Source organism: Pithys albifrons, chromosome 6 (genome assembly GCF_047495875.1).
Source record: "Pithys albifrons albifrons isolate INPA30051 chromosome 6, PitAlb_v1, whole genome shotgun sequence".
In the NCBI taxonomy this organism is placed as follows: domain Eukaryota; kingdom Metazoa; phylum Chordata; class Aves; order Passeriformes; family Thamnophilidae; genus Pithys; species Pithys albifrons.
Window position 1 is genome coordinate 18,729,947 of NC_092463.1, and position 13,613 is coordinate 18,743,559.

At 37.7% G+C, this 13,613-nt stretch overlaps 1 protein-coding gene across 1 annotated transcript in view; it reads left to right on the forward strand.

The window, feature by feature from the left end:
* KCNK10 (potassium two pore domain channel subfamily K member 10) overlaps positions 1-641 on the forward strand; it is an 86,315-nt gene extending 85,674 nt beyond the window's left edge. The window contains exon 8 of the transcript XR_011698009.1: positions 632-641. The gene's annotated coding sequence lies outside the window, so the exon portion shown is untranslated. The remainder of the gene's footprint in view (positions 1-631) is intronic.
* The last annotated feature ends 12,972 nt before the right edge of the window (positions 642-13,613 follow it).

Sequence of the window (13,613 nt, forward strand, 5' to 3'; positions counted from 1 at the left end):
GAAACTACTTCAGTTGCATCTAAGTCAACATCGAAAGAGAGTAAAATATCTGCCTAAAGGTCGATAAGGAATGCTACTGTATTATGGCAAATATTTTAAAATATTTAAAATTCAGGGTAAATTTTCCCAAAGTTCAGGTTTTCTGCCAAACAATTCAGTTGGTCAAATTTTAAACAACCTTGTTTAACTACATTTTTCATCTGGATTGGAAACAGAAAACGAGAATTCTCACTCTCCATAAGACTGGAAATAAAGGATATGCCACTCCCCAAAGTGCAGTTCTCCTTGGGTTGTCGCTTATTTGTGCTGATAAACGCAAATCCCAAGATGGACATGTGTCTTACAATTTGTATGTACACAATGATATATGAATTTATGTAGAACTGTGTCCTCACCTGATGTTGCTCATATATGTAGTCAGTTTTCAGCTCCAAGCTCTAGCTGAGAAGGAATGTCTGCCTACAACTAAAAAAATACAGTCCTGGAACAATGTCAGAAGCGTAGAAACCATTAAAGATAAATGCCAGTGGAATAGTCTTGAATATCCGCTGGCAAGTAATAGTGACTTTAATGGAATTTTGATATAAAGGAAGGTTATGCTGTTTCTTGACTGATTTTTCTTTTCTTCCAGCCAGAAGCAGCAGATGAAAAATGAAGATTCTCAGCCCTATTAACCATTGATCCCTGTGGAATGTGGTGACATATTTTACTAGGTTCTTCCAGTTGCAATCCTATATCAATAATTTTTTCTGTTGATAAGAGAAGTTCTAGAATTAGGTAATATGAACACTTTAAAAAATGCAGTGGGCATTTCAAGGCTCCTTTTTGCCCTAATTACTGTTTGAAATATGATTCATCTGTCTGTGGCCAGTAGCTAGCTCTTGGTCAGTTCTTGAGAGGCATTCTTCATCCACCACTGAACAGTGACAGCTGGGTCACCAGCATTCCCACAGTAACCCCATTTTTCTGTATTACTTTTTAATAGCTTCATGTTTCAGATGAATGGTTTGATAATATACACTGAAGTGATGCCTAGATTGTTCCTAAATTTTCTCCCTCTCTGAACAAAGGATTATAGCTTTGCAACCAACAGCCTTTTCTGAAAAAAAGTACTGCTCACTTTTGTCTCTGTTTTCTTGTCATGGTTGTAACTTTAGCTGAGACTGTACAGGAAAGGAGAAGAGAAAACATGCCTTAAAATCTTTTTTGATATCTACTTACATGTGACAAATTTCTTTTGCTATGACCACTTATTCCAAGATGCTTTCTGGTTTCTTCAGATCAACACAATCTTCTGTGTGAAGAATAAAATTTACAGCAATGGTCAGAAACTCAGGAGAAGCTGAGTTTCAAAGTGAGATGATTCTGAGCCATGTATTTTGCAGTGTAGCAGTGATTGCAAATGTCCTCTGATGGTGGACATACTTGAATCTCATTTTGTATTAGTGCCATTTTTACATGCAATATTCTCTGTGTTTAGTTTTTCAATGAAGACTTCTGACATTTTCTCCTACTTTTCACCTTTTCTCACTTGTTCCAAGCCTGCCAAAGACAGCTATTTCAGCAGGCCACTATTGCTGTGGCAGACATATATAGTTATATATATGGTTATTCACTATGTCACCCTTCAAAGCTCTGCCTGGAGAGCACCAGGCAAGCCAGATTTAACAGGTTTCCTGGTGGTTTGACTGTATGCAAATACATCTCCAAGGGCCAAGTTGCAGAGGATTTGGGTACACTGACAGTGAGTTTAGAGATTCTTAGGTTTCTGTCTTTCTGCAGTCATGTTCAAACTTCAAAAGATCCCCATTTACACATCAAAAATGAATACATACCATATGATGGGCCAATTTTCTAGTGAAAAATAATCATTGCTGTACAAGTCATGCTGGTTTTGTTTGAAGGATTTAATGCTGTGACAACCAGAAGAAAAAGAAGGAAAGATGGGAGATTATTCCTATATATCTATAGATGACAGAAGAAAGATAAAAGAACAAGGCTATTTTAGTGATGTTTCATATTGAAATAGGTTATGAAATCCAATATATTTCTTGTTAGAAAACATCATTAAGATTTAGAAATACCAGCATACATGGACAGATTTTTAAACTGAACACAGGAAAATTATATTAGTAAATCTTTAATTTAAATTGCAGGTGTTTTCATGATACATGAAGATGGGAAATGGGAAGTGCCAACAAAGTCGCTATTGCAGTTTTGGTTGAAAGATCATTGAGAAGTTATCAGTGTTTCAGGTTTCAGTGACTGCCTTGGGTACATGGTGCTGTTCTGCTCTGGGCTGTGCATTGCAGCAATACTCAGCCATGATTTCAATGAGTATTCTGCATTTGTAGCAGGAAATAATGTTTAATTTTTGTTGTCTCATGAAAGCTTTTCTTTTCTGTACCAAAGTTGGTTTATATTGGCAGAGTATTTGCTTTCAGTAAGGTGGGGCCTGGCTTACTGCTGGAGAACTTGTGTAATGGAAAGCAACTTTCAACAGTACTTAAGAATCAGTACATTGCTGAACAGAGGGCTTCTCATATATTTAAAAGCTTTAAATCTAGTATACATTCTTAATATTTTTCCAGAATTAAATATTACAGCAATTTTTTCCAGCTATCCAGAATGTAAAAGTATGCATACCTATATCATATGCTACTCTGCCCTTACAATACCTGATATCAGCAGGGAAATACAGACTTTCTAATAGAAAACACTTCAAATGGAATAGTTATTTCATGCAGTTATTCCTCAGTGTAAAAAATTTGATGAATGATCTTCATTTCTCTCCTCATAATAAACTGGTGGATTTTATTATAGCATGAATTCCCATGCTTCCCCACAATCCCTAATAATCATATTCAAAGTCTCCCAGGAGAAACCATATGAGAGGGAATACAGTTTTGTCTTGCCAGCTTGCAATGGTGGAACAAAACTTTAATAAATATGTGGTTAAATTCATGATTTAAACATTAATCGGTTGATCAGGAGTTTATGTTCTGAAGTCCTTAATGCCATTTGATTGCAGTAGTGTGGCAGGTAAATTAAAACAAACTAAAACCCCCAAAAGGTGACTCATTGTGGCAAATCAGTGTTCCCTCTGGATCATGTAAATGAGTTAATATACTACTGTATGCTTCCAAATGTATTTATTAGCAGTTTACTTTCAATATGTTCTTCAGTGAGCTGTTTCTTTTACTAGCCAGCTGTTTAATTATACATTCACTGTATGTCAGCAAATGATATCTTCTGTCACTTAAAATGTTAATTGGTAGCACAGGACTGATACATCTGCTTGAATTGGCATGGATGTAGGAAAAAAATCCCTTAATGTGATGATAAGTTACTTCACAAAACTGTTCCCACTTCTTTAGTGCAAACACACTGTACTAATTTAAGAGATTTGCTATTATTACAGTTCATTTATAAGAATATAAAATTGAAGCAAGCTTTGAAAAACTGTAATGCTACTGTAGAATAAAATTTATGCAGAATAAAAACAAATTGGGTTGGATACTCTTTGATGAACTGTAGATGATGCTGGAAGCTGTATCTACCCTACCTTAGGAAATGCTGCCAGTGCCTGTTACTTGGGTTTGCAAGCCGTGCACAAGTGTCATATATAGCATCCATTCTAGTGCTGCCTTTTCCACTGAAGCTTGCATTTTTAACAGTGTGTCATGGAACTTGGTCATGCCTCATCTGCCTGCTTTGAATGAAGCTGGTTGCCATCTGCCTCTCTCCCACAGAAAAATTCTGGAAGAGGTAGGTTGTGCTCAAGGCCAGGTATGTGCCATGCAGATAGATAATTTTTCATGTCTGGCACAATTTCCACAATTGTGGGTTACTCAGAAAGAATGAATCCCAAACAATTGTTAGGAGGGACAACCGAATTTAAAAAAAAAACACTTGAGTGTTTTGAGCACACTTTCCACATCTGGGTTCAGTCTGAAAATGGTGGCAGGCCTGCCAAACAGGTAGCATGTCTAGAGTTCATAGAAATTTGCTGAGTGGCTTGAGTTTGGAAGGTCATTTCTTCTCAGAAACAACTGATTGTATATTTTGTCTGCAGATTGCTCTGTCAGTTATGTATTTCATTGACACCTTGCTATTAATCAGGCTACCTCTTCATTTACTATGTGACTATTTTACTACTTTATTGTGCTCTGAAGGCTGTGTAATACCTGAAGCCCTTATGATTAATGCCTTTTTATTAAAATCAAACAATCCCTCCATGAACTGTTATCACAAAGCACTTATTTTTTGGTGTGAATAATTTGTTTTTTTCAGTATCCATCCTTATACTGATACTCTTACTCACCTGTTTTCCATTAATAATATAAGATCAAGGTTTTTATCTTAGTTTTCTATTTTATTTCCCTCCTCTTCGCTAAAATATGGACATAAAAGTAAACTTTGTCCTGAAATCGTCTGCATGAACTATTGTAGTTCATCTTCAGATAAGGGAAAATGCAATCATAGTTAACCTGTTTCTGCTTTTCAACATCATGCAGTGGCAGCATTTTTGATTTAGTGGAATGCTTGACCAGCTTCCATTGCCTGTCCAGACCATTTTCGTCCTTCTCTCTCTGAGAAAACTGGAATCATGTTGATGGCTTCCTAAGGTGCAAAAATATATGGCAGACAATGGACAGTTATTTAACTTGTTCAGAGGAAAATAACTACTTGTGGTAATGATGCTGGTCAAAAGGGATTTTTAGCAGAGGAGGGTTCTGTAATGTAACATACAGGACCTCTAACTGATAGGCAGCCTTGTACTGCCTAATTCCCTGTCAAGGGTAGACATAACTATTGTGTGAAGGACACACACACACAATAAGTACTCAACACCTGATGAATCTCAGCAGTTTTTGGGCTTTCCTGATAACATAAACCATGGAGGCAATGAGAGAAGGACATCTTTGCAGCTGTATGTCTTCTTTGAATTGCTGTCAAAAGAAAACAAAATGAGCAACGCAAGTCATGAATCTGAATGTGTTGCATGACTAAAGCAATTGGGTCATGACTAAAGCTGTTATGAGACTCCACATACAAAACTGCCAGCATTCAGGAGAAGGCTGAAGAGTGTTCCTAACCAACAGTAAAAACAGAAGTGTGCAGTTACCAAATATGGCTGGCTGGCAAAGTTCATTCTGTTTTATTTTAGCTGTTTTGTCCCGATCCTGCCCACTCACATCCCCTGTCAACCGTAACCCGTCTGGTGTCTGGGATGATGACGGTTCTGCATGAATTCTGAGACAACAAAATCCTGATTAATAAGAAGCTTATTGTGAGAATTTCTTTCATAGGAGATGGCTGTGGAAACAGCCTGTAGATGCCTGCTTCTGCCAGATTGAAGGTAGTCACTTGAGAACCTCCTGGGTGCTGGGCAAATGGATACCTGGATAATCAATCCAAGGAAAACTGAATCTTTTTGATCTACAAATGGATATATTGAAAAAGCACTTTTTCCCTTGCTCACTTCATCAAACCTGAGTTCTGGCTTCCATAATTTCATTTTTTTCTCAATGCTTTGCCTTTCTCCCTTTTTGTATAGTACAGATTTCAGTGACTGAACTGTGGACAGAATGGTTGAGATGAACAATCCTAATGACATATTCCATAAGGCAGAGCAGTATTCTGATGAAAATTAATTTAAAGAAAATTAAAGCTAATTAAAGAACAGTAAGCATGCAGGAAATCTCTTTAGTGGCTTTTACTGTACAAGTGAATACAGACAAGCATTCCATAGAGACCAAGACCAAGACTCCCATATCTTGAAATCATGAAACAAACATGTCTGAAGTCAGAAGGCAGTGAACTGAGAGCTATGTTTATTTTAAGACTATGTTTATTTATGTTTATTTAAAAGCTTTGTTTACTTCAAGTTGAATTTGGTGCAGCAAGCAGAAGTTTCTCCCACAGTTCCAAATGAAAGTGTCACACATTTGAGTTTAGACAAGATGTATGAGGATCAGGTAATGAAAGACCCAAAAACAGTCCACATGAATGTGTTTACTTTATGAATGAATCGTGCAGTATGTTTCAATGGTACATTAAACACATATATTCTGTGACAGACACAATAAACTGTTCATCCAGGTTCTCACTAGAGAAAAATCCTCACATAGCCTCTGGCTAGGTGATCCTTTTCTTTTGGTTATAGATATTTTTATTAAACATCTCTTCTCAATAGAAGAGACAGATGGAAAAATAATTACTTAGGATAATTCCTGTTTACAAAGATTAGGCACTTGCAAATTCCTCATGTGCTATTTTTCTCAGTTTTAGCTCTGATCTACCCCTCCCACTGTCACCTCCAGATCATTTTTGCACAGTCTTAGAGCAAAAGATTGATATTGAAGAAACACTTTCCCTGCAGCCATTTGGAGACTGGCTTGCAGACGTACCTACTGAATGGGTGCATGAGAAGGAATGGGTATATGTGTAAGGAATAATAGTGGCTACTGTTCCATACAAGGTGTATGGCACTAAAACATTCATGTATGCAATGGAGGGAACAGGATTTTCACTGAATAATAATTTGAGGATTTCCACTTTTCCTGAATTGTTGACTGGCAGATTGCAGGGTTTTGGATCTGTTAGTTATTAGATTTGTGAACTTACTTACTGAATAATTCTCAGACTGCAATTTATGCGTAATGCAATAAATAAACAGCTGAGTGAGTGAGGTTAGCTATGGGAGTCGTGTTCTGTCCTTACGAACATAACATGAGATTTATAGGATATCTTGACATAGAGTGCAAGCAAAAGCAGCAGTATATGAAATAGTTCCTTGGAGGATACTTGGGCTAACAGTGATATTTTCACACATTACAAATGCTACTAGAGGTCAAGACCACAGCCTGCCAAAAGGAGGGTTTGTCACCAAAAAGTCTCTAGGTAATAGAGGGTATACTTAATCCAGCACATTAAAACAGAGTTGGATTATGTGATGCAAACACTTAAATGTGTCTTTTCTCTCATCATAACTGCAGGAAAGCAGGGAAATGTTCTGCCTCAGTGATCACAAGAAAATCACTACAGTAAACACAGCTGTAGTGTGCAAGCTATGTGAGCAGCAACATGTGAAGGATGGGGCCCAGATTCTCCTAGACACTCAGTGCAAAGACCCTTGAAATCAAGGCCTCCTTATCAGATGGATGAATAATACTTCTTGCCACCTTCACTTCTGAAGTCTGTGGTCATGACAGAAACCAAGTTTGATTGTTCTTCCATGTCCGTAATGGCAGGTGATGCTATGAAATGTAGTCTCTCAAAATCCTTCCAAGTGAGTTTAATTCTGAACCATTTTCAGATTTTTTTGGAGTTAGGATGCAAAGTCACATGACCTAACACCTGGCAGGTGGTGACCAAGGATAAAACTGTCTGTGACTGCAAGGGGGAATCCAAGGAAGACCATAGTCATTAGAGTGGGAGCTTGCTGCAGGCACTGAGCTTGTTATTCCTGCTTATGCAATGGACAGGCATGTCCATGGGTGCACCTACATTTGTGTGAAAAATGCAAGAGATACAAAGTGAAGAAATCTTTGGTCAAAACCAAGGCCCTCATACCTCAGTATCATTTTATGCCCACCATCACCAGAGCTTCATAAACCTCAGGTTTAAAATCCTGAAATCTTGTTTCTCTTTGTGCTGTGTGATGATGACACAACGGCTACTACCTACTAAGTTATGCCAAGACACCCAAGCACCCTGTACCCCCACAGTACCCATCAGCCAAAAAGCTTTAGAGACACCACTAGCTAGAAGTAACTTCTTACTGGCCCAGGTACTGTATAACAGCCTGCAGCATAGACAGCTTATCACCTAGGGCTGCAATGGCTGCAACAGCTGTGGGATCTGAAATGATGTAGCTCAAGCTTTAATTTATTTTTTTAGTCATTACCCTTGCACCATACTGAGGCATTTGTTTTGTGGTATTTTAGAGGGAAGCCGCTGACACCTGACTCACCATTTCCTGCAGCATGTAGGTGTTTCTTGGAGCTCCATCAAAGAGGAACCCATCCCCAGGCTGCTCACTGTGTGAGCTGTCTCTGAATCACAGCTATGGCTCCACAGTCCTGCTGGAGCATCAAGGCTACTCAGATAGAATAACAAAAGAGGTCTGTAGTAGCTAAATGCAACTACTGCATGTCTCCTGCTTTGTAATATTTTTGCTTTTATTTTCCCCATGTTGAAAACAAAGGATAAAATATAATTTCTAGTAGAACCAGGACTGTTGAGTGGAGTGGACTAAATTAGAATTGGCCCCAAAAATTAGATTCACTGCTAAACTGGATAACAAAAGGATTAAATAAATTGGAAAATGCAAATGAAGCTTTTCCTGACCATCTCTACAAGTTAAAACCTTGCAATAAGTAACATGGCTGTCATGGTGACTTTGAGTGTTTGTTTATGGTAAAATACATCAGGCAAAGCTGAAATATTTTGAATTTAAAGCTCAGATGACAGGAAAACGAGAATGCAAGGAAGAGCAGAAATATATTTTGGTCAACGCATGAAAGTAATTATTTTTCCAATGAAAATTCTTGCCACTGTTCAATGTTCTGCCTACCCCTTCTTATCTTCATTCAAGGTCTGAATTTGTTTGTCATCTGACAGTGCAATGAGCCAGAAAGACACATTTCAAGATGGAAATGGGTGCTACTCACAGGCACACTCCTGGTAGTAAACAAACAATAGGCCATCTTATAGTAAAATTTTTTTAAAAGAATAATTCTTAAATCTGAATGCTGCACTATACATTCTGTGGTCCTGGCACCTGCAAATACATAAGCGCTCAACTGAATAATCTGCAGCATTGCATTAGTTCAGCAATTTTTTTCTCCTTAATTGTCAGATGACTCAATTGTCTGAGCATCAGAGACTAAAATTCAGTTTTCTTTGCCTAAAAATATCAGTCATTAGGAAAAAAACCCCACAATGTAATGAAATATTTAATTTGCCTCTATTTAAATTGAGGGGGAAATCCTGTTAAGGGAGAAATCATCTAATAGACTAGAAGATAGTTTGTCTCATGATTACAAATTAGTTGCATGTAAATTACTCTTGGTAGACAACAGGCCCTACTTCTGCAAGGAACTTTCTGAAACCATTGGGGCAAAACTGCCCACTCGAATTTGACAGCAAACGCCTCAGTGACTTCAGCTCCTCTGGGCTCAGTTGACAACTGAGCAACAGCACTGTCACCTACATCTCTGTAGTTCCTGAGCGTATTTTATGTCCATGGCAAAATATCCAGTGGACTGTAAAAGGAGATTTTTATGAGGTCTGGGATACAAAGCTCAGTTATTTGGAAGCAGGGATTTTGCAGAAAGCCTAAAGATCATCATGCACATCACCTTGTCTCTTCTCTCTGTCTCTCTGTTTAAAGGCAGTGAATGTGATAAACAGAGATGAATATCTGAATGATTTGTTTGTAATGACTGCTAGTTTACAGTAGAGGGTTTTGTGGAAAATCAAGTTTCTTTTGCATTTTATGATATTTTTAGCAACGTGCCACTTTATGCTTTATCATTTTAAATGAACTGGTAAAAAATGCTAACAATCATTATAGATTCAGAATCAGAATTAAATCTCATTGAATTCAGTTGTAAGATATGTATTAACCTTAACAAGCATGAGATCAAGACTTTAATGGCACATTATACAAGATAGGTACCATTTGAACATGTCACTTCAGAATGAAAGAGGAAAAAAGTTTAAAGTTCTCCTCCTTTCAGAGCAGAAAAGATGTGGTTTTCAGCTAAAATTGAAAAACTGCTCAGATGACTTGGCTAAATAATTTAATTTATTAGCTAATAGATTTTCAGATGCCTATCTAGATTACCAAACTATTAATTGTTTTTGTGGCATTTTTAGTAACCATGGCATCATTATTTAGAAATTGCATAAGATGAAAATAAATGTAGGGGATATGGGAAGTCACTTAGTCCACTGAGGATAAGAAGCAATAAGAATGATCCTGTCAAAAATGATTGAATGCAGAAATATCAATATTTTATAGAGGTTTTCCCCCTCCTTCTCCTATTCTTAAGAGGAATAAAATCCACCCCTTCCCTGAGTCGCCTTAGACACTTTTTTAGAAATGCATAGGTTTTATGAAAGGAGAGCTGGGTGGAACATCTATCATCAAAGTAGCTTTTGGATGAAATGTACATCTTCCCACTTCATAATGTTTCAGCAAGACAGTATCTATTTTAGGTTTATTGAAAACCAGCCCTTAGGCATGGGTGAAACTGAAGGGCAAAATCTATTATGTGGCCTAAGCAGATATATTAAATCAAGGTAGCTCAAATAATTTCAATAGTTGTGTACTTCTTGCAAGACAATGCCTTAAAGAGTTAAATGTTCCTCCAGGTCTCCATTTTGCAAAGTGCAATGTCTTTGAGATGCAAAATTAGAAAGTAATATGCAATTAGATTAAGGCAAAAATTCATCCAAATAGAAATACTTGACTGGTGAAGGCTTGTTTTCAGTAATAGCTGCAAATATTCAGCCCTTTGGAACTGAGCTAGGAGACCTGTGTGACCATTTATATCTGGAAAACTTTCAAGATGACCTTCTTGGGAGATGACACAGAAGTCAACAGTCCTGAAATCTAATACTGGTTCTTTTGGCTACCTATAGTACAGGCAGGACACACACAGGTAGACATGATAAACAGCACAGGTATCTGCTTTTTTTCACTGGCCTTACACTTGAAGCAGAAGAAGTACTTGCAGTAATTAAAAGTTTGTCCATTCATCTTAGTCCTAATCATTCTGTATGATCCCATGAGCTCTGTCATGAGGATGTTTGATCTCTTAGAAAATGGATTGAGATTTCCTTATCGATCTCTCATCATCCTTCTTTTGCACTAAGGAGTTGCCTGCACATTTATGGATTCCTCTCATGTTCATCACTGTAATATCTGATCATATTATCCAAATCCCAGTCAGGCACCAGAGGTAGCATTGTGGAGAAAAGAAATGGTTACATAAACATAATTTTCTTAGTGTTTTGCTGTGTTTAAGGCTGCTATTTCATCATTACCATTTAATTTCATTATACAATTCGAATCTGAAACACTAGCCTGCAAGTTTCCACTGGAGTGTGTTAGAAGGGTATCTGCTTTCCCTTCTGTTTCCCCTGCCTGCTCTATAATTTTTCCACAGAAACAGAAAATTAAGGATATGGATTTTCAGCACAATGGCAGGGAGAAAACTAAAACAGTAAATATGCCAAGGCTCCTTTGCCTCTGTGAAATCAGGCGTGTTGCTGCCCATTGGCAGGGCTGGGGTTGAACAGCTGAGTCACCTCTCAGCCCCCAGCCCCACACAGGTACTTACCCTGCACAGACAGTGCTAACCTGTGGGGACGGAAGGGGCACAGGAGAAACAGAAGACCTTTTCTTTCTAAATCCAGAGCAAATTACTTTTCCAATAAAATATTGGTGCAACCTTCAGGGTGTCAGGGTTTAACCACAAAGGTTAGGTTATTCAGAATGCTGAAATGACAGAAGCAACTACACGCAATTGGTTCAAATGAGCACTTATTTTCTAAGAAGGATGAATAGTGCACCTCTGTTGGAGTTCAGCTGGAGTTCTGTACACTCCTGAAAATCAGGATTTTCATGCCTACAGATCGATCACAAACCAAACCCAGGCATATTAAGCAAAAATACCTCTTTTTTATGAAATGAAAAAGTAGGCTGAAATTTCAACAACTCATGAATAATTTTTTTTGATGGAATCCTGGTCTTCAACAATTTTTCTTGGTGTTTTTCTCCTCAATCCCAAATTAAGGAAGACTGTAGTTAAGTTTGACTAGACGTGTCTTGGCTACTTTCTAGAAAAGCAAATAAGACTCCTAAAAAGTGTTAGTACATATAAAAAAGAATTCTAAACACTAAGACATCTCCTACTACCACCAGACACCCTTTATTCAAATGCTATTATTTCCTTGATGAGTTTTTGTTAAGAAATGAATCCTCAGCCTTTTTATTCTGAAGAATACTGTTCCAGAAAGGCATAGTATTTCTCAGTAATTTCATGATATTTGAGCTTTCCAGTATTGTTAATGTATTCTTTTGGAAGCAGGTAATGCGTAGGTGAGTCCCATTTTCCTATTTATTGGACTATTCTAAAGTTTTGAATAATCCTTTCACAATACTAAAGGTTACAGCAGAGGGAGTTTCACAGTCATGTGTGTGGTGTTTATCTGTACCTAGACAGTCCCAGACCATCTGCCAGGCTTGTTTTTCCTTGATTATGGAACAGAAAAATTATAGTGACAATGAATAGTTATTTTCCATGACAAACCAGGAGACAGATGAGTCGAAAGACTAATAATGCCTAGAAATCAAGTCTTTGTCTTCCAGTTCACTGATTCAAATTAATTCTGGTTCAAATGCAGCTTGAGCCATGATGGACCAGAAATCAGGCCCAACTAACTTTTGGGGTACCTTATGAAATAAGCTTGGTCATATTATTTTGACTGTTATGGGACTAGATGGAAAATTGTGGAAGAATGAGAAAAGAGCTAACAACCTCAGGCTCAAAATCAAGTTAAAGTAGATAAACGATGCGTGCAACCTAAAATGCTTTTACCCTGAGGTCTCCAAAATTGTGAGACTTGCAGAAAGAAAAGAGCTGTGAATATAGAAGGCTGCAGTGGCACTGTTGCTGCAGAGGGAAAGCTGTGGGCTGGGCAAACAAGTGACTTGTCAGGAAGCACTGCCTGAGACTGCCTGATGCAGTTGAACTTCAGGAATTAGATGTTGTGCATTGCTGTCCTACGTCCTTTATTTTTTCCCCCTTTCTTTCATCATTTTAAGATAATAACATAATATTATCAAGTGATTGCGTAAGAGACAGTCAAGGCAGGAAACTGAGTTTTGTTTTCCTGGGGTTTCTGAGCAAATGTTCCAGCTGGCATTTTATTAGCGATCACTTTAAATTTGAACCCAGCCCTTGTTCCTGTCAATCAGTGGTTGGCAGAACATCTAACTCTATGGCAGCAAGATGATGCATCAAGAAAAGGACCTAGTGGCCATGGAAAAATAGTGTTTGAGTGTCTCTCCTGGCACACATGGGAACCAGGCAACCAGGTTGAGATGCATCTGCTGAGAACCATTAGCAAAGCAGCTGAAATACAAATGTAATAGAGGAGGCAGTAGGAAATCAGTCCTTGAAAGTGGTTACAAAAATAGTAACTATTTATACACTTAATATATAAGCTGTCATCTGCTTGTCTCAAATGGTTTTATAGACATCAATGGATTAAGTTTCAATGCACCCTTATGAGATATTTTACACCCATTTTGCTGCCATAATTAATGTATAAATAAACGCACACGGAGATGAAGTGAGCTAAGAGTACTGTAGGTTTGTGTGATATAGTATAAAATTAGGCCTAATGGTTCCAGCTGTCCACACCACAGCCATTAGATCCTTCAGTTTCCAAGGACATCAGTTAAGATGCTCAAAGATTGTCAAATTGTTCAACTGTCCTCCTCATAAAGGATAGAAATAAACAAGGGAAATTGCTAGAATTTTTGTGCACCGATTACGGGTTATATTACCACTGATTAACTGTAAGCTAGG